At 40.1% G+C, this 18,400-nt stretch overlaps 1 protein-coding gene across 5 annotated transcripts in view; it reads right to left on the bottom strand.

Moving 5' to 3' along the window:
* STAG1 (STAG1 cohesin complex component) overlaps positions 1 to 13,314 on the bottom strand; it is a 455,106-nt gene extending 441,792 nt beyond the window's left edge. For 4 of the 5 annotated variants that reach the window (XM_067033725.1, XM_067033728.1, XM_067033729.1 and 1 more), the window contains exon 1: positions 12,994 to 13,217. The gene's annotated coding sequence lies outside the window, so the exon portion shown is untranslated. Of the gene's footprint in view, positions 1 to 12,993 lie in introns of all 5 variants that reach the window. The other variant, XM_059065085.2, reaches the window with a different exon arrangement.
* Between the last annotated feature and the right edge of the window lie 5,086 nt (positions 13,315 to 18,400).

Raw genomic sequence — 18,400 nt, 5'->3', positions numbered from 1 at the left:
ATTAAATTCAGGAAAAATATAAACTACTGTTTAACAATATCAGTGTTGGTTACTAAAAATACTTAATACATCTAATACAAGTCTACTTATAGAAAACTGCACAACTTTTAGCTAATAATTAGTACAAAATGATTTATCTTAAATTCCTTTTTTTTTTTTTTTTTTTTTTTTTTTTGTGGTACGCGGGCCCCTCACTGTTGTGGCCTCTCCCACTGCGGAGCACAGGCTCCGGATGCACAGGCTCAGCAGCCATGGCTCACGGGCCCAGCCGCTCCGCGGCACGTGGGATCTTCCCGGACCGGGGCACGAACCCGTGTCCCCTGCATCGGCAGGCGGACTCCCAACCACTGCGCCACCAGGGAAGCCCTTAAATTCCTTTTTAATATACTGTTTCTGACAGCATTCTGTATATGCATTTGGGGGAGGGGGTCTGAGGAAAGTGGCAAAGTAATATATTATAAAGGAAACATAAAGGCAGCCAGACTGCCAGGGTCTGAATCCCAGTTCTGCTAATTACTAGCTATGTGAACTCTGGAAAATCACTTAACTTCTCCATGCCTCAGTTTCCTCATCTGTAAACTAAGACTTAACAATACTGCCCACCTCATGGGGTTGTTGTACGGATCACATAAGTTAATGTATGTAAAATGCTTTAACAGTGCCTGGTATACAGGAAATACTGTTAACTATTAATGTTACCAATACTGTTAACTATTAATGTTAACTATTAATGTTATTGTTATTTTGTTTCTTTGCATCATTATGGTTAACAGCTGCCATACTGGATAGCACATATACAAAACATTTCCATCACTGCAGAAAGTTCTATTAAACAGCACTGTAACAGACTACAGGATAGTTAGAATGCCTGATGAGATAATGCTTATCTTCTCTAATTTTTTAAGAAGTGCTTAGGAAAAAAGCACTCTAAACCCAAAGTAGTTTTTAATCTAATAACTTTGACAGGTAACAAAGAACTTGGGTTTTGGTCTATTTAACAAGTCAAATAAAAGAGAAGTGGTGAAGGAAAGAGAGGCTTTTTTAAGGATCTCTATTCAACAAGATAACAAATGAATTTTTTATTTCCTGTCAACCTTACCCTACTAAACACTCTCTGGAAAGGCTACCATACTTAGAAAGGGAACTTGTTATTAATTATATTCAAATATAATTATCAACATATCAAAAAAAACCTGTGATACAGTATTGTATGTGCTTCTTTAACACAGTAAATAAAAGATCTAGAGGTGGGTCTAACAGCCCAATTTTAAAGCACTGATTAGGATAAAAGATATTTTGAGATGTCTGCAACATCTGTAATTTAATATGAAAATATTTCTGATTTCTATTGGTAACAAAGTTACAGCATTGCTCATACAACTGTGATTTGTTGCCTACATTCAAAGTTGAAGAAAATGCTAAATCTCACTTAGAGGTTAGGGAAAATGAAAATGTTATTTTCCCATCTAAGTTTATGAAATCCAAGTTTTAAAAAAAAAAGTTGCTTAAGAAATTAGATTTCAGGGCTTCCCTGGTGGCGCAGTGGTTGAGAGTCCGCCTGCCAATGCAGGGGACTTGGGTTCGTGCCCCGGTCCGGGAAGATCCCACATGCCACGGAGTGGCTGGGCCCATGAGCCATGGCCGCTTAGCCTGCGCATCCGGAGCCTGTGCTCCGCGACGGGAGAGGCCACAACAGTGAGAGGCTCACGTACCGTTTAAAAAAAAAAAAAAAGGTTAGACTTCAGAGTTATAAAAACCTGGACTCAAACCCACCGCTTCCTAGCTAGGTAATACTGGGAAAAGGTACTTTACCTCCTCTGTGAAATGTAATACCTATATAAGATAGCTGTGTTTATTATCATGCTACTCGACATAGTATTTGCCACATTCTCTATAAACATGTGTACTATTATAATCTGTAACCAAGTTCTGACAGTTATGTACTTCAGAACCCTCTGTGCATCAGAAAATCAGAGATTTGATGTCAGTTGGTCTGGGGTAGATCCCACCCATTCTTTAGTACATTTTTAAAGCTCTCAGGTGATTCTAATGTGCAGCCACTGGCCTAAGGACAAAGTTCAAACTCTAGTTTGGCACACTAGGCACTCTGGTCACTGCTTACAGCTCTATATTTTAATCACTCCTCTATAGGTAACCCCAAGCTCTTCACACACACTCAAATAATGCTTCCTCAAGAAGTGGGCTACAGTAGTGGCTCTCAAACTTCAGCATGCATTAGAATCACTGTTAAAACACAAATTGCTGGTCTCTATCTCAAGAATTTCTGATTCAACTGGACTGGGGTGAGGACCAAGAACTTGTATTTCTAACAAGTTCTCAGGTAATGTTAATACTGTTGAGGCAGGGAGCACAATTTAAGAACCACTGGGTTCTAGACTACATCACTACATTGTCCCTGTATATTCACCTGGAATGCCATTCCCATCTCCATCATCCCACTCTTGCTTGGCTAACTTTCACTTTTCTTTCAAAACTTATATAAGAATTTGCCTTCAGGAAGCATTTGCTCACTTCAACAAACCACCTCAAGGCATTTATTACCTACTATAAAACTTATCTGCCAAAAAAAGCACATTACAGAATATTCTTAATGGTATACTAACGCAAAAGTTAGTTATTTGCTACCATATACAGGCTGTTTTGCAAGAATTGGGGGGAAAAGCCGCCTTCGGACAGGCAAATTAGAAAATGCTGAAAAAGCAAATGGACAGTTGGTCAAGCAGAATGAAACCTGGATTTCAGCCCCCACCTAGCCCCTTGGCCGTGGCACCTTTATGCAGAGCACCACCAATTCCCAACCAGTAATGGCAGCCATAGCACAGCCTACCACTAAAACACAAAGCAAGAGCCCTTAGATCAATCCTGGATTTGAGAAACGGAGAGACGATGGGAGGAAGGGGCAATAAGGCTGTCTGGAAAGGATTTTTGGAGAAGGTTATATCACACCTAAGTTCTGAGTCTTCAATCACCTTCTCCGTACATCAGGAAGACAAGAACTGTGCTTTAATGTTTTTATACCCACAGTGTATGGCTCACTGTAGATGTTCAATAAATGTTTGAATGACTCACAATGACTAAAATTATATGAAGACACTTGCTAATGTATCTCTCACCAAATAAAGAAGCAAACACACACCCATAGCTGGAACCAAAAACCATAAATACTATCTAAATATTAACGTATTTGGTCTGTACACTAATCAGCTAGGGGAAAGCATGAATTATTCTAATAACCTGTTGGAAGATGAGACAAAAGGGCCTACTGATAACACACTTAGGTTTTTCAAAATTAAGTCTTCAAAATCAAAAACTTTGCATTACCTGATTCAGAATTGATTTCCTGATTATTTCAACACAGACTAAAAAATTTACAGGAATCTTGGAAACTAATTTTACAACGAAGAAATTGAGGCTCAGAGAAGTAGTGAGTCAAAGACACACAGCTAGTTAGTGGTAAAGCTGTAATTAAAACTCCAGTCACTGGCCCTATACTAGTTTTCTCTCTCCTATATCACACTCCCTTTGCATTTATAAAATAAAATGTTAAATATCCAAAACTTTTTTTAAAAACTCAGATTAACCCACGTTTTGTTCCCTCTACCCCATTTTTATGAGAGGAAAAGCAGCCATCTAACCATCTTACTTTGTCTAGGAACTTAAAGAGGTAACTTTCAAGATTATGTTTTGCTTTTGGTAAAGATTCATTCCTAAGTCTCTTTGTTTGCAAAATTATACATGCAAAGCTAATATTCATAAATAAAAATCCTGATACAGTCTTCAAATTTTCTCAATTACCAAGGAAGCATTACAATGGCTTTCCAAGATACAGTACTTTCTAAAGAAAGAAAGATCCTGATTTTTTAAATACGTTTAATAAGCAGAAAACTCTGGCTATAACTCTCACCTCTCTATTAACCTGAGTACCTCATCCTCGGACCTCTCTCATTAATAGAGTTTATTAAACTAGCTTTATGTGCTAATAAGAACCAATTAATTAAAATTCTTTGCTTCTGGAAAGTAATCGTGTGACTTATCTGGATTACAATTTTATTCACCTTTTAAATTTAAGATTAATGTCTATTGGACTTATATACAATGCAACATAGTCTAATAGTTAAGAGTTAACTTTTTAACTGACACAGCAATCCACGAGACATGCTTTTATTACTTCCATTATACAAGTAAGAAAACTGAGATTTAGAGAGATTAAAGAATTTGCCCAAGTTTACATGCCTAGGAAGGAGATGAGTTAGAATTTGACACTGGCTGTGTAACTCAGGTGTCAGGAACACTCTTGGACAATATATAATGGCTTTCTTAGCCCTTAATCATGTGATAATGCTTCCTTCATCTGTGAACATACAAACTTTTTAACTATCCCTAACAGTACAAGATAAGTAAGGCATTTTCTTCCTGAAAGTTAATTCAGGCTTTAAAAATAAAGCAGAACACAGCGTAAGACATTCTTTAGCTTTTGTATCTTGCATTCTGTCATAAGAATTTCTGCACATATGCTACCTTGTACTATCTCTACTAGAGAACAGAGAAAGCCTACCTCTCAGTACTCTAAATGAGATATGAAAAAATAACAACATGACATAATAGAATCGACAGAGCTTTAGAATAACAGAGGGAATCAGGTACCCCAAAAGAGACAATCAGGTCATGTTCATGCTCGACTATGTATAAAACATTTTTTCTGCCTGAGGAGACAAGCAGTGGTGTCTCAAACCTCTACCTGAACCTTTAAACCAACTCAACAATTATGAAGAGAAATCTTGTCAGAGAGCCTAAAAACAATACAGGTAATGCTTAAGTATTGTTATCTCAATTAGAAAATAAAGGGACTACCCTGAAAAACTCTTCCAACTCTTCCTGACCCATTAAAAATAATCTATCATTTGGGGGGACCGGACAAGGAGAAGGGCTTGTCCTCTTACCTCTGAACTTTACGCTTCTGAAGTATCCTGAACCTAACGCCCTCACAACATTTCAGGTAGTATCCCTATTTGTTTTGTTGCTTTGGGGTTTGGTTTCGGTTTTTAATCTCTCCCCCATAAAACAGAAGCTGTTTAAAAGCAAAGTTTATGTATTTAACAACTTTGTATACTCACTACTAGTCAAGGAGCAAGCACTCATATTAATATTTGCTGAAAGAATCTTAACTGGATTCCCATCACAGAGATAAAGACAACTGAGGCCTCTAGAAATTAAATGTTCTACTCAAGACCGCATGACTGTTATATGATAGAAAAAGAAAGAAAACCAAATCTCTGTAAAATAAACTTCAAAAGATTACAAAAAGAATAAATAAGGCTGAGATTTAAATGCCCTTTTAACAGATTTAGAGTGTGGGTTTAAGTCTGGGTTTAAATCCTGGCTCTCTCATTTATTAGTTGTCTAGCCTTGCAACAATTAGTCTACAAAATAACGTGCCTTATGAACACCACCACTTACCAAATCTTATGGTGCCAACAATAAATGCAGTAATGCATTTGCAGTAAATGAAAATACAAAGACGGTGATAACTGTTGGCTGAAGTTATCAGGAAAGATTTTACAGATTCTACAGCTCAGTGTTTGTTTATTCTGTTTTTCCTTTCTTTGTGAGCTGTATCAATTATACAGCATAATATATAAAATCTAGATAACAGTTTAAAGAATTATCAAGTGAACACTCCATGTAACTACTACAAACATCAAGAAATACAGTACACCAAAAACTTCTCTACAATGTGTCCCTCCCTCATCACAAACTTGAGAGGTTTAAGCAAATCTAATAAACTTAATTTAGTTAATTTAAGATTAAAGGTCTTCCCTGGTGGCACAATGGTTGAGAGTCCGCCTGCCGATGCAGGGGACACGGGTTCGTGCCCCGGTCCGGGAGGATCCCACATGCCGCGGAGCGGCTGGGCTTGTGACCCGTGGCCGCTGAGCCTGCGCGTCTGGGGCCTGTGCTCCGCGATGGGAGAGGCCACGGCAGTGAGAGGCCCACATACCGCAAAAAAAAAAAAAAAAAAAAAAAAAAAGATTAAATAAGTTGGGCTTCCCTGGTGGCGCAGTGGTTGAGAGTCCGCCTGCCGATGCAGGGGACACAGGTTCATGCCCCGGTCCAGGAACATCCCACATGCCACGGAGGAGCTGGGCCCATGAGCCATGGCCACTGAGTCTGCGCGTCCAGAGCCTGTGCTCCGCAACGGGAGAGGCCACAACAGTGAGAGGCCCGTGTACCGCAAAAAAAAAAAAAAAAAAAAAGATTAAATAAGTTTAATCTCACCTGTAAAACAGATAACAGCAACATAATAATAAGTTCCTCACATGGTAACTGTAAAATATTTACTGGTACACAGTAAACACTCAATGAGTGTTTCTTATACACACATTATACCCCAGAACAAAGACATGGGGTGCGGTGGGGGGACTATAAGCATGTAATCAAATTGGTGAGAGCATAAAACCTACAGAGAAGTACAGTGCAGAGACAAAGCTGGAAAGCTAGGTTGGGGCCGTGTAAGAAATAAAAGAAAAATCTAAGCTAATAACAAAGAGGAAATTGAGAAAATTCACTGCGCAGTTTTGAAAGACAATTCTCCATGGGTCTCTTGTTTTTCTGCCTGTCTTGAAAACAGAGGCACCAACTGCCTTTGATCCAATCTTTTCAAGTATATTTGTAGAATCTTGGAAAAAAGAAATAGCATCTCCCTCAGAGAAAAGGACAGGTTATGTTTACAACCCATTATAAAGATTCCAGTTTCTCTAAGCTTGGGATTCCCCTCCTCTAACACAACCCAATGCATGTGTGAGTGTCACATCTTCACTCTACCATGTACAAACTGGGGCTCCAAGATCTGACACTAATAGCTGTGGCTACTGCTATTGCTGTAATGCACTGTTCTTCATCTCTGACCAAGGAGTCTCATGACTCCATTAAACTGTAACAGGTTAACTTAGCCTGCAAGTAGGGTAAAATCTCAGAACTTTCACAATTCTTGACAGGCATTAGCACATAATCAATGTTTATTATAACTGATAGATTCCACTTCCATACTGTTAGAAAGGATAAAAAATGCAAAAATCAACTATATGCTGCCTTCAAGAGGCACACTGTAAATATAAAGGAAAAGAGTTTTAAGCAAATGGATGGAAGAAAATACACTACAGAAACAGTAAGCTCAAGAAAGTTGGAGTGGCTACATTAATATCAGAAAAAGCAGATTTTAAGACAAAGACTATTACCAGGGATAAGGAGGGACATTTCATAAAGCCCAATTCATCAGAAAGACCTAATAATCATAAATTGTATGCGCCTAATAACAGAGCTTCAAAATACATGAGGCAAAAATTAACAGAATTAAGGGAGGAACAGATAATTCCACAGTCACAGTTGGATATTTTAACATCCCTCTCAGCAACTGAATAGAACTAGACTAAAAAAAGAAAACAAATAAAACAAAACCCAAGACTTAAATGATTTGAAAAATGCTACCAAAGCACCTTAATCTAATTGATATTTACAGAATAGTACACCCAACAACTGCAGAATATTCTTTCTAGTGTGAAAGGTACATATACCAAGATAAACCATATGATGAACCATAAAACAAGGTTCAGTACATTTAAAAAGATCAAAATCATACAGAATATATCTCATGACCTCAAAATAAAATTAAGTTGGAAATCAATAGTAAGATATCTAAAATAATCCCAAATACATGAAAATTAAACAACACACTTTTAAATAATCCGTGGGTCAACAAAGAAATCACAAAGCAAATCAGAAGCTATTTCAAACTAAAAGATAATAAAAATATCAAAATCTGTGGGATATTGCAGTGCTTGAAGGAAAATCTATAGCTTTGAATGCTTACATTAGAAAATAAGAAATGTCTGAAATCTATGACCACTTTAAGAAGCTAGAAAAAGAAAAGCAAAATACATGGGGGAAAGAAAATTATAAAGAACAGAAACAAATGAGAGAGAAAAGACAAATGGAGAAAATTAGCAATGTTATTTTTGAAAAGAGATACAAATAGATAAACCAAGAATTAGACTGGTCAAGGAAAAAAAGAACACATTAACACCAGAAATTAAAGAGATATCACTACAAATCCTATAAGCAATCAAAGGATAACAAGGGAATCATATAAACAACTAATGTCAACCAATTCCTTTAAAAATACAACAAAACTAACATAAGATGAAACAAAATCTGAATAGCCCTATGTCTAGTAAAAAATTGAATTTGAATTTACCAAAAGTCTTCCCACATTTAAGTTCAAATGGTATCACTGATTAATTCTATCAAACAGTCAAGGAATATTGCACAAAGTCTTTCAGTCAGTAGAGGAAACACCTCCCTGGCTTATCTTATGAGGCCATCATAATCCTAATACTGAAGACTGAAAAAAAAATTACAACCAAAGAAAACTACAAAATAATATCCCTGATGAAGAAATATCCTCAAGCCCTAACAAAATATTAAACATAAAAAGGATAATACACTGTGATCAGGTGAGGTTATCCTAGGTATCAAGATTAACATTTGAAAACCACCACTGGTGTTTGAAAACCTGTGGTAGAATGATGAGCACTTTGTTGCTAAATTTGGCTACTGCAAATATTTTTGTTCACCTACCCCAACATACAAGAATATCTCTCATCAGAAATATAAAGACATAAGTATAAGTGCTGGGTTTATGGTACATGTATTCTTCAACTTACTACAAGTCATTTTCTTTTGTAAAATGACTATGTCCCTGCAAAAGTGGGAGTCGAATTTCCCCACATTCTCATTAACACTTGATATTATCAGAATTTTTAATGTTTGCCAATCTGATAGAAGTGAAATGATTTCTTCTTATGGTTCTACTTTGCACTCTCCCAATTACCAGTGAGATTATAATTCAGCTGTGTTGCTGTAAGTCATGAGTTGCAACAAGCATTCTTAATTTTAAAAAAAGAAAAACTTAAAAAAATCAGCATGTACCACATAGAGGTTAGACATTATTTCCATGGTGTGTGTGTCTGTACTGGGTCACAACATAAAATGTTTTTGTAACTTTGAGCTTCTAGCAAGTTAAAAGCCATCTCTAGAGCTGTTTAATTACAACAAAACTCCTTAGAGATATTTGGGCAACTAACTGGTACATCATTTAGGCCCATAGTACTAAGGATGTATCTTATAAAGAAGGTGGGATTGAGATGTCCTTTAAGCACTAACTGCCTTAAAGAATTAGAAGAGGGAGAAGAAACCTGAAAGAAGAAATAGGAGTGAAACAGAAAAAGGATTCTATAAAACGAACTGGTCTATGACCTACTTAAGGCTCACTTAAAAAGAATCACATTTGTCAATAAGACAAGGTTTCCCTCAGCACTAAAACATAGGAAGTCGGGATCCTATCCTCTTGACTACCATAATGACAGAAAACTGATCCCTCCTTCTCTGTAGACACATCCTAATTCCCACCTCAAGAATCATCTCTTTCTTGGGCTTATGCAAGAGCATCCTCTTAGGTCTCTGCTTCCTACTTTTCCCTACAGAGCATCACAGTACCAAGAATCATCTAAATTAGAGATTCATATTTTAATTCAGCTAACAAAGATTTTCCAAACACTTACTATATCACCTCTCTATTAAGAAATTAAGCTGTATCTCCTGAACAATTTTAACTCCTAGTTATAGTCTCTAAATCTTGTTATTCTTAACTAAAACTGTCCTAATTGCCTCCTCTTGAAGGTATTTTGCTTCTTCAACTGTTAAACCTCCTGCACACCATGACCAATTTCTGCTACCCTCTTTGTCCACCAATAATATCCCCACTCTATTTTAAATAACTATTCTTTTTCATAATTCCCTCTTCAAAAGTTGCTGGACCAATCACACCACAGCAAATGTCTGGTGTAATGAGTTTATGAATCTACCTGTCACTTAATAAGAGTGTGATCTAGGCATTTAAATTTCTTAACTTCCCTGAGATTCAATCTCATCCCTAAAATGAGTAAAACAATAGGTATGAAGCAGTAATGAGAATTAGATAATCTCTATTGCCTTTTTTCTTTTTACTTAACTTTTTAACTTTTATTTTTAATTTCCTCTAAATGCAATAAAATGCTTTTACAGAGGGATGCACTTCAACTGAGGTACCATGAAATACAAAAAGGAAAAAGCATGAAAACAAAACCAGTACGAGTAAACTTACCAGGTGGGGTTATACTGCTCTGCCTATGTGCTCTTCTTGTTCATCCGAATTCTAAAGAAGCAACTGTAAAGATACTTCTTTCCCCACGGCAAGCAAAATTCTAACAACCCACAATGACCCACACCCCAGTATATAACCCTCCCCTTGAGTGTGGGAAAGACTTGTAAATATAATATAACATCACTCCTCTGATTGTTACATGGCAAGTAGATTTTTGCATATGTATTTAAGTTCCCTAATCAGTTGAGTTCACCAAAAAGGAGATCTTCCTGACTGGGTCTGACCAAATCAGATCAGCTTTCTTAAAACGGAGTCCAAATGACAGAGACAGAGTAAGCCAGAGCAACTGACTTCTGCTTGCCTGGATGAAAGCAAACAGCCATGATGTGAAATGCCTACGTGAACATGTGGTAAGGAACTGAGAAAGGTCCTTGGCCAACAGCTAGAAAGAAGATGGAAACATCAGTCATACAGCCACAAGGAAATTCTGCCAACAAGTAGTGAGCATTGAAGAAGGTCATGAGCCTCAGATGAGAACTGCAGCCACAGCTAACACCTTGATTTTAGCCTGGTGAGATGCTGAAAAGAGAGCCCAAAGTACTCTCACCTACAGAAACTGTGAGCTAATAAATGAGTGCTGTTTAAGCTAGTAAATTTGTGGTACTTAGCTATACATAAAAAGAAAACTAATACACTCCATCAACATAGGACAAAGCAGAAAAGGATAAAAAGGGGGAAGAGACATCTTTTTCTCCAGAGTGCACTGTATCTCCTCACAGCACTGATTATGAAGATATACAGATGCAGAATCAAGGAAAAAGATTAAAACTATAAAATTACATAAATTTTTACAGTTTTAATAATTAAGAAGGGCTTTTCCACACACAGCTTGCTATACAACTACCATATAACTTATTACCTTCATTTTAGTGATGAAGAAAGAAAGGCTGGAAGAGTGACACCCCAAAGATCACAAACCTAGGGTATGTTTAAAGTAACTTCAGTCCAGGGCTCTCTCTCCCCTACCACAGCCCCCTTAAGGCTTTAAAAGAGCCATTCAAATCAACAGTACCTGTATACTGTCTTCAAGGGAAGCATTCCTAGTAACAACAATTTCCCGTATTTCACATCTATTTAAATACCCCTTAGCTTTGTCAGAATGTCAAAACTAAAGTGGATACTGAAAAATTTCCAATCAAAAGTAGTTTGGTTGTAAAAATGACCATGGGTAGACCATATGAATAAACTTAATGTACATTTTGAAATGTAATGAAAAAACTTTAGCAAAACGCTTATCAGTTTTCTAGTACTTTATTTAGATAGCAAACAATCTGTGTTATAACTATTCTCAAAAATCCAAAGCAAGTAAACAACCTTTCCGAATCTTTCACCATTACCCCCTTGGGCAAATTTTTTAGCCTGAATATTTCATACGTTATAAATATGAGAACGTGGTACAATGTATCATACAATACACAGGTTGTTTTTATTTTCACTGTTATATGTATTTTTCTAAGTGCTTCACCAACAGAATTTGCAATTTTCTTAAAAAGATACAGGAAAATCTAGAAGGTGTAGTCAAATTCCACATAAGTTACAAATCACCCAACTTTCTTTATGCCAAGTCAAATACTTTCATAAACACTATGTTTGCTAAGAGATGCAAAATAAAGTCCTTTCTAGTCACAACCACGAGAAGGAATAAACGATATATTCATCATCTTAACATTGACTTTAACAGCAAATAATTCGCTGTCGTCACATACAAACAGCATCGTTTTGAGTCTATAAGCATCCCATGATTTATACGCCCGGGGCACGATTCTCTGCAATGTGAAGAAAATCGATAAAATTTCAAATGTTGGTGGAAGGGATGACGTGACAATCCTAAAACCTGAAAATTTCTTAGTCTCTACAGCACACAAGAAGCACCCAGTCTGGACTCTCCAATCGAGGCCCAGGTCCAACTCCAGGTACTCCAGTTTCCCAGCTCTTCACCACCACCACCCCACCCCGAGAAAGGAGGGAAAACAACTTTTATTGGCCTCGTCTCCCGGGGGGCTGACAAACTAGCGGGGCAGTGCTCCGGCCTGGACACGTTTCACAAGGAGGCCTCCCTCGGGAGCGGGGAGGGCAGATAGCGGGAAAGCCCGGCATCGACGTCCCCTCTGCCCCAAGCACCAGCCTCCCGCTCCACCCCACCGGGAAGAGGCCTGGGCCGGCCGCCACGCCGAGCGACCCCCCGGCCCCTCAGCCGAGGCGAGCTCGTTGTCATGTGACGCCACCACCGCCGCTAAAACACCGCAGAAACGCAAGGCGGCGGGCAGCGTTCGCACCAGCCCTCCTCGGCCCGGCCCCGCCGGGCGCGGGCGAGTCCCGAGAGTCCAGGCGGGGGGGCGGAGGGCGGGCTTGGCGGCGGGCCCAAGCGCGCCACAAAGGCTTCCGCGCCCGTCGCCGTAGCGCCTGAACGGGCGGGGGCACAATTTTCGGGGCCCGCGAGAGGGGTGCGAAGCGACCAGGGCTCCGGGGCGCCCGCCGCGCCCACAGTCGTTCCCCCCGGCTCCCGGACGGCCGGCGACCGCCGCGCCCCGCACAGGCCCGCGCGGCCTCCCTCCCCCGCGCGGGGCCCGCGCCCGGCCCGCCCGCTCCCCGCTCGCGCTCTCTCGCTCTCTCCCGGCCTCCATCTTGGATCGGCGCTTCCAGCCCCCGCGCCGCTGCCGCCGCATTCCCCCTCTTTCCCGCCCCCCGCCGCCGTCGCCGCCGCCCGCACTCACCTCAGCTGCCCATCCGGGCGCAGCCGGCCGTCGACCTAGTTTCCCCCCAAAAGTCTCCGGTGTGTTATTCCCGATGTGGGGGGGTTGTTACGGGGTGGTCGCCGGGGGTTCGGGAGCGGGGGCCGCGCCTTCAACGGAGCTGCAATCCTAACCCGCCATCTGGTGGCATTTTCCACACGCCAATGGCGCCGCTGCAGACTTGGGTCCGGACCGCCCTCTGCTGGCCGCCGTGCTTACTGCCTCGCTGACAGGACGGACCTGCCCGGAAAGGGGAGGGAGCTGAGGCGCGAGCAGGCGCCCGCGGCGGGGACGCGCGCAAACGCTTTCCTGTGGGGATTACGCGCACGCGCGCCAGCGGGGCGGGAAACGTGGCCGCTGCGTGGCGGCCCGGCCCCCTCACGGAGCGCTGGCCCAGCTCAGCCAATCGCGAGCGGCGGATACCTCTCCGTGAGGGCCCTGTGGACGGTTCGTGGCCGCCCGAGGCGGGCGGAAGGATGGCCGCGGCGGCGCTTGCGCGCCCCGCTAGCTGAGCTGCTGCCCGCCATTTTTGGAGCTTTTCCGAGACCTGGGAGGGAAACCCGCCCCCGGCCCCTTCACCGAGGCCCCTCCCCGGGTCGCGGGACTGGCGCTTCCCCGCAGCCCCGCCCGGCTCCTGCTACCCCCATCCCCCGCCCGCGACGAGCTCTGCGGAAACGCTAGGGGGTGGCGGCACAGAACAGTGCTCCCGCCTCTCTTGGGTTTGACGAGGGCCTCAGAGTTTAGCATTGTACTATCGATTTACTGTTGACGAGGCGCTTCCCCCGGCGCGGGTGAAAAGGTTTCGAGAACTGTTTGGGACCTCCCTCGCCGCCAATCTAGACCCCACACTGCTTGCCGCAGGCCGATTGGCGTCGTCCCTGCCTCTGTAAAGCAGATCCTCTCCGTGGTGCCGGCTTTGCATAAGGCGGCAGCATTGGCTAGTTAGTGAATAAAGAATGTAGGTAGACTGGGAAAATATAGCCTCTGCTTTGGAATCAGATTTCACCTTCCACAGCCTAGGACTACTGTCTGTAGCTGTGAAAAGGACGTGAAAATCCTAGCCTTTTAGGTGCCAAAAGGGAAAGTTGACTAACGTGAGATGATGACCAAAATATGCCGCTGAATGTCGCCTTTCCCTACTCTCCACCCGCCTCTCTGTGGCCGTGGCTTCTACCTTTCACCTACTCACAACTTTCAATACAAAAGTGAATCCTTAGTCTCTCAGGTCATCAGCCCCATTTATGACTAAATCTGTTACTATACCCAGCTCTATTTCTGTCTTGCCTTAGAATCGCTCAACTCTTTTTTAATAGTCTTAACGGCCAGTCTCCAGTAGATTACCCCTATTTCTGATTTCTTTCCCAAGGGTCACAGGTGTGTGGGTTTTCACTGGAGGAAGTCACAATTCTACCTGGTTGGTATGAATTTGTGACTGCACTCCCACTTACAAGTTTTTGCACTCATCTTTGGTTGACTTTCTATCGTATTCTCCCCAAGGACTATTGAAGCTTTCCTTGTTAAGGTGCCAGTCCCAATCCATACTAATAGATAAAATCATCTAGTTTCCAGGGATCAAAGCTATGGAATTCCAATTCCGGTTTGATATTCTCTCCGTATTAAAATATCTGTAACCGAACCCTGTTCATGACCTCTCAAATTCTCACCAAATTAACCCATTCTCCCCTTCTCTCCAAAGCTAGTCTTTCTGGACTACGTGTGCCGTCCCTTCCCATTTCCTCTTTCCACCACTTTCCTAGGGTCTTATATCCTCAACATCTTGCCATTGGCTTCTGTTTTTCAGCGGTCCATGGTCATTTTAAAAATTTCAGTACTACTACTCCCTCCAGTTACAATACTATCAACCTTCTTTTCACTGTAACATTTCTCAAAAGAAGCAATCTCCCACCTTCATTTCCACCTTGTTCCTTAGCTTTTATCAATCTAACCGATAACAACAAACTGAATTTACACTTTCAGGTCACAACCATTTTCTCATCCTCTTTTTCTTGGCACACCCAATCCTTATACCCTCCTTGAAACCCTATTTCCTCCTTTTTTAAAACAATTCCTGGGACCTACAACCTACCTGGTTTCCTGGTCTTCTGATTCCTTGGCTAGCGCCTCCTCTTTTTTCCAATAAAGAGTTCAACTCCTAGCTCTCTGTTCTCCTCTACTATCCTTTCTCTTCAAAAGTCTCTTTAAATTACTATCTGTTCCTGATTTTCTCTTAACTAACATTCCTCATATTCAGCTTTCTTGCCCAAAATTCAGCTCCAGCCTAAAATTCAACATTTAAAATAATGTATCTTTCTTATTCAAGTTTCCTGATTTCTCTTAATAGCATTGTAATTTCAGATATATTCAAGCTTTAGCTATTTGGTAAGATAAAGTAATAGGTCCTATAACAAGTTAACTTTGTTGCAGAATCACACATTTCCCAGGAGCCTCTGCTTTCATGAAATTCTTAATCAAGATTCCAAAGTTCTTGGCAAAGATTTTCAAACACCACAGTTTTCATTAACAGCTTCAAGCCAGGGGTATGAACAAAATGTCAGAAAGAATATCTGGAACTAGTGTAGGTAGGTGATAAGGGTTCTTAAGTATTATTTGGGATAGGGAATAAAGTATCAATAGAACAAACATTTGCTTAGTCCAAGTTTCTTGGTGCCCTTTGGAATTTCTACCTCATTGTTCGTTTCAAATGATCTGAAATGAGACCTGGCCCACTTTGAAGATTCAGGTTGATAGGTCAGATGTCTAAAAAATCACATGCCCATTGAACTTTTATTTCAACTCAATCTTTTAGCCAACCTGGTCCAAAAATATAATATTAAACTTAATATTATAAACTTAAAATTGCATTTACAGAATTACACATTAATGTAAATATAATATAAATGCTTTACCAACTAAATGGCTAACATTTATTAACCAATAACGTGAAGATCTTTGCCTTATAACATAAAAAGCTAGTTTGTGACTATTTAGATGGCAGAACTTTTAAAATTTGGCTGAACTTATGTCTTTTTCCTTTCTGGATAATTTTAGCATGAAGAAGATTTCAAAGTTATTCCATTGACCTTAGAGTCCTGCTTAAAGTAAAAGACGATCAGCCAACTTGTTTCATGACAATAATGATGACATTCCTTTCACAGAACCTTTTTTTTTTAATGACTTTATTTTTTTAGAGCAGTTTTAGGTTCACAGCAAAATTGAGAGGAAGGAACCGAGATTTCCCATATACCCTCTACCTACACACATTATAGCCTCCTCCACTGTAATCAGCATCACTCACCAAAATGATACAGTTGTTACTGAGGAAGAACCTATATTAACGCATCATAATCACCCAAAGTCCATAGGTGATTCCTTAGGGTTCACTCTTAATATTGTACATTCTATGGGTTTGAACAAATGTATAATGACATACATCCATCATTATAATATCATAATAGTTTTTTCATTGCCCTAAAAATCCTCCGTGCTCTGTGTATTCTTCCCTCCTCCTCCCTCATCCCTGGCAACCACTGATTTTTTTAATTGTCATATGGTAGGTAGGCTTTTCAGACTGGCTTCTCTCATTTAGTAATATGCATTTAAGCCTCTTTCATGTCTTTTCATGGCTTGATGGCTCATTTCTTTATAGTGAATAATAATGCATTGTCCAGATGTACCACCGTTTATTTATCCATTCACCTACTGAGGGACATGTTGGTTGCTTCCAAGTTTTGGCAATTAGAAATAAAGATGCTATAACCATTCCTATACATGTTTTTGTGCAGACATAAGTTTTCAACCCCTTTGAGTAAATACCAAAGAGTGTGATTGCTGGATCATATGATAAGAGTATCTTTAGTTTTCTAAGACATTGCCAAATTGTCTTCCAAAGTGGCTGTACCATTTTGCATTCCCACCGACAATTAAGAGAGTTTCTGTTGCTCCACATCTCATCAGCATTTGGTGTTGAAAGTATTCCAGTTTCTGGCCATTCTTATAGGTGTATAGTGGTATCTCATTGTTGTTTTAATCTGCACTTCTCTGATGGCTTGTGCTGTAGAGCATCTTTACATATGCATATTTGCCATTGTATATCTTCTTTGGTGAGATGTCTGTTAATGTCTTTGGCCCATTTTTAAATTGGGTTGTTTGTTTTCTTACCATTGAGCTTTAAGTGCTCTTTATCTATCTTGGATAACAGTCCTTTATCAGATGTGTCTTTTGCAAATATTTTCTCCCAGTCTGTGGCTTGTCTTCTGATTCTCTTAACATTGTCTTTTGCTGAGCAAAGTTTTTAATTTTACTGAAGTACAGCTTATCAATTATTTCCTTCATGGATTATGTCTTTGGTGTTGGGTGATACCTAAAAAGGTATCACCCTACCCAAGGTCATCTAGGTTTTCTCCTAAGTTATCATCTAGGAGTTTCATAGTTTTGCACTTTACATTTAGATCTATGATCCATTTTGAGTTAATTTTTGTGAAGGATGTAAGATCTATGTCTAGATTCTCCTTTTTTGTTTTTTGTTTTTTGGATGTGGATGTCCAGTTCTTCCAGCAACATTTATTGAAAATACTATCTTTTCCACTGTATTGCCTTTGCTCCTTTGTCAAAGATCAATTGATTATATTTATGGCCATCTACTTCTGGGCTCTCTATTCTCTTCCATTGATCTATTTGTCAATTCTTTTGCCAATATCACAACTGTCTTGATTACTGTAGCTTAATAGTAAGTCTTGATTAGTCCTCCACCTTTTTTCTTCTCCATCAGTATTATGAGGGCTATTCTGGGTCATTTGCCTCTCTATATAAACTTAAGAATCAGTTTGTTGATATCCATAAAATAACTTGCTGGGATTTTGATTTGGGTTGCATTGAATCTATTGATCAAGTTAGGAAGAACTGACATCTTGATGACATTGAGTCTTCCTATCCATCTCCTCATTTATTTAGTTCTTTTCTGTTTGCACTCATCAGAGTTTTGTAGTTTTCCTCATATAGATCTTGTAAGAAAAACTTTTCAAAGTAACATTTGATTCATGATTCTTCCCTTTTCCATGCCTTTTACAGAGTTCTAGACACAGCTACTGGATATTTAGACTACAGAAAAGTCTTCTGACTATGGTTTCTCACACTTCACTTTGACTACTTCCACATACCACATGAATGTCTAAAACATAGTATTTTGGGGATCATGACCACTGTCCCATTTTACTCTCCAAAATCAAGTATTCTTCCTTTGCATTTTTCACTTGGCTACAGAATATTTACTGTTGTTTATCAGCCAGACTTTCGCAAAAATCAGAAATGGTTTTCCCTTCTTTTCTACTCTTGCAATTAAGGTGTGCTGCCAACTGGTGGCAGTAATGTGCCATAGTGTCCTACCTATCAG

The sequence above is a fragment of the Kogia breviceps genome, chromosome 5 (genome assembly GCF_026419965.1).
Source record: "Kogia breviceps isolate mKogBre1 chromosome 5, mKogBre1 haplotype 1, whole genome shotgun sequence".
NCBI classification, from domain to species: Eukaryota; Metazoa; Chordata; class Mammalia; order Artiodactyla; family Physeteridae; genus Kogia; species Kogia breviceps.
This window is presented reverse-complemented; position numbering and strand designations above follow the sequence as displayed.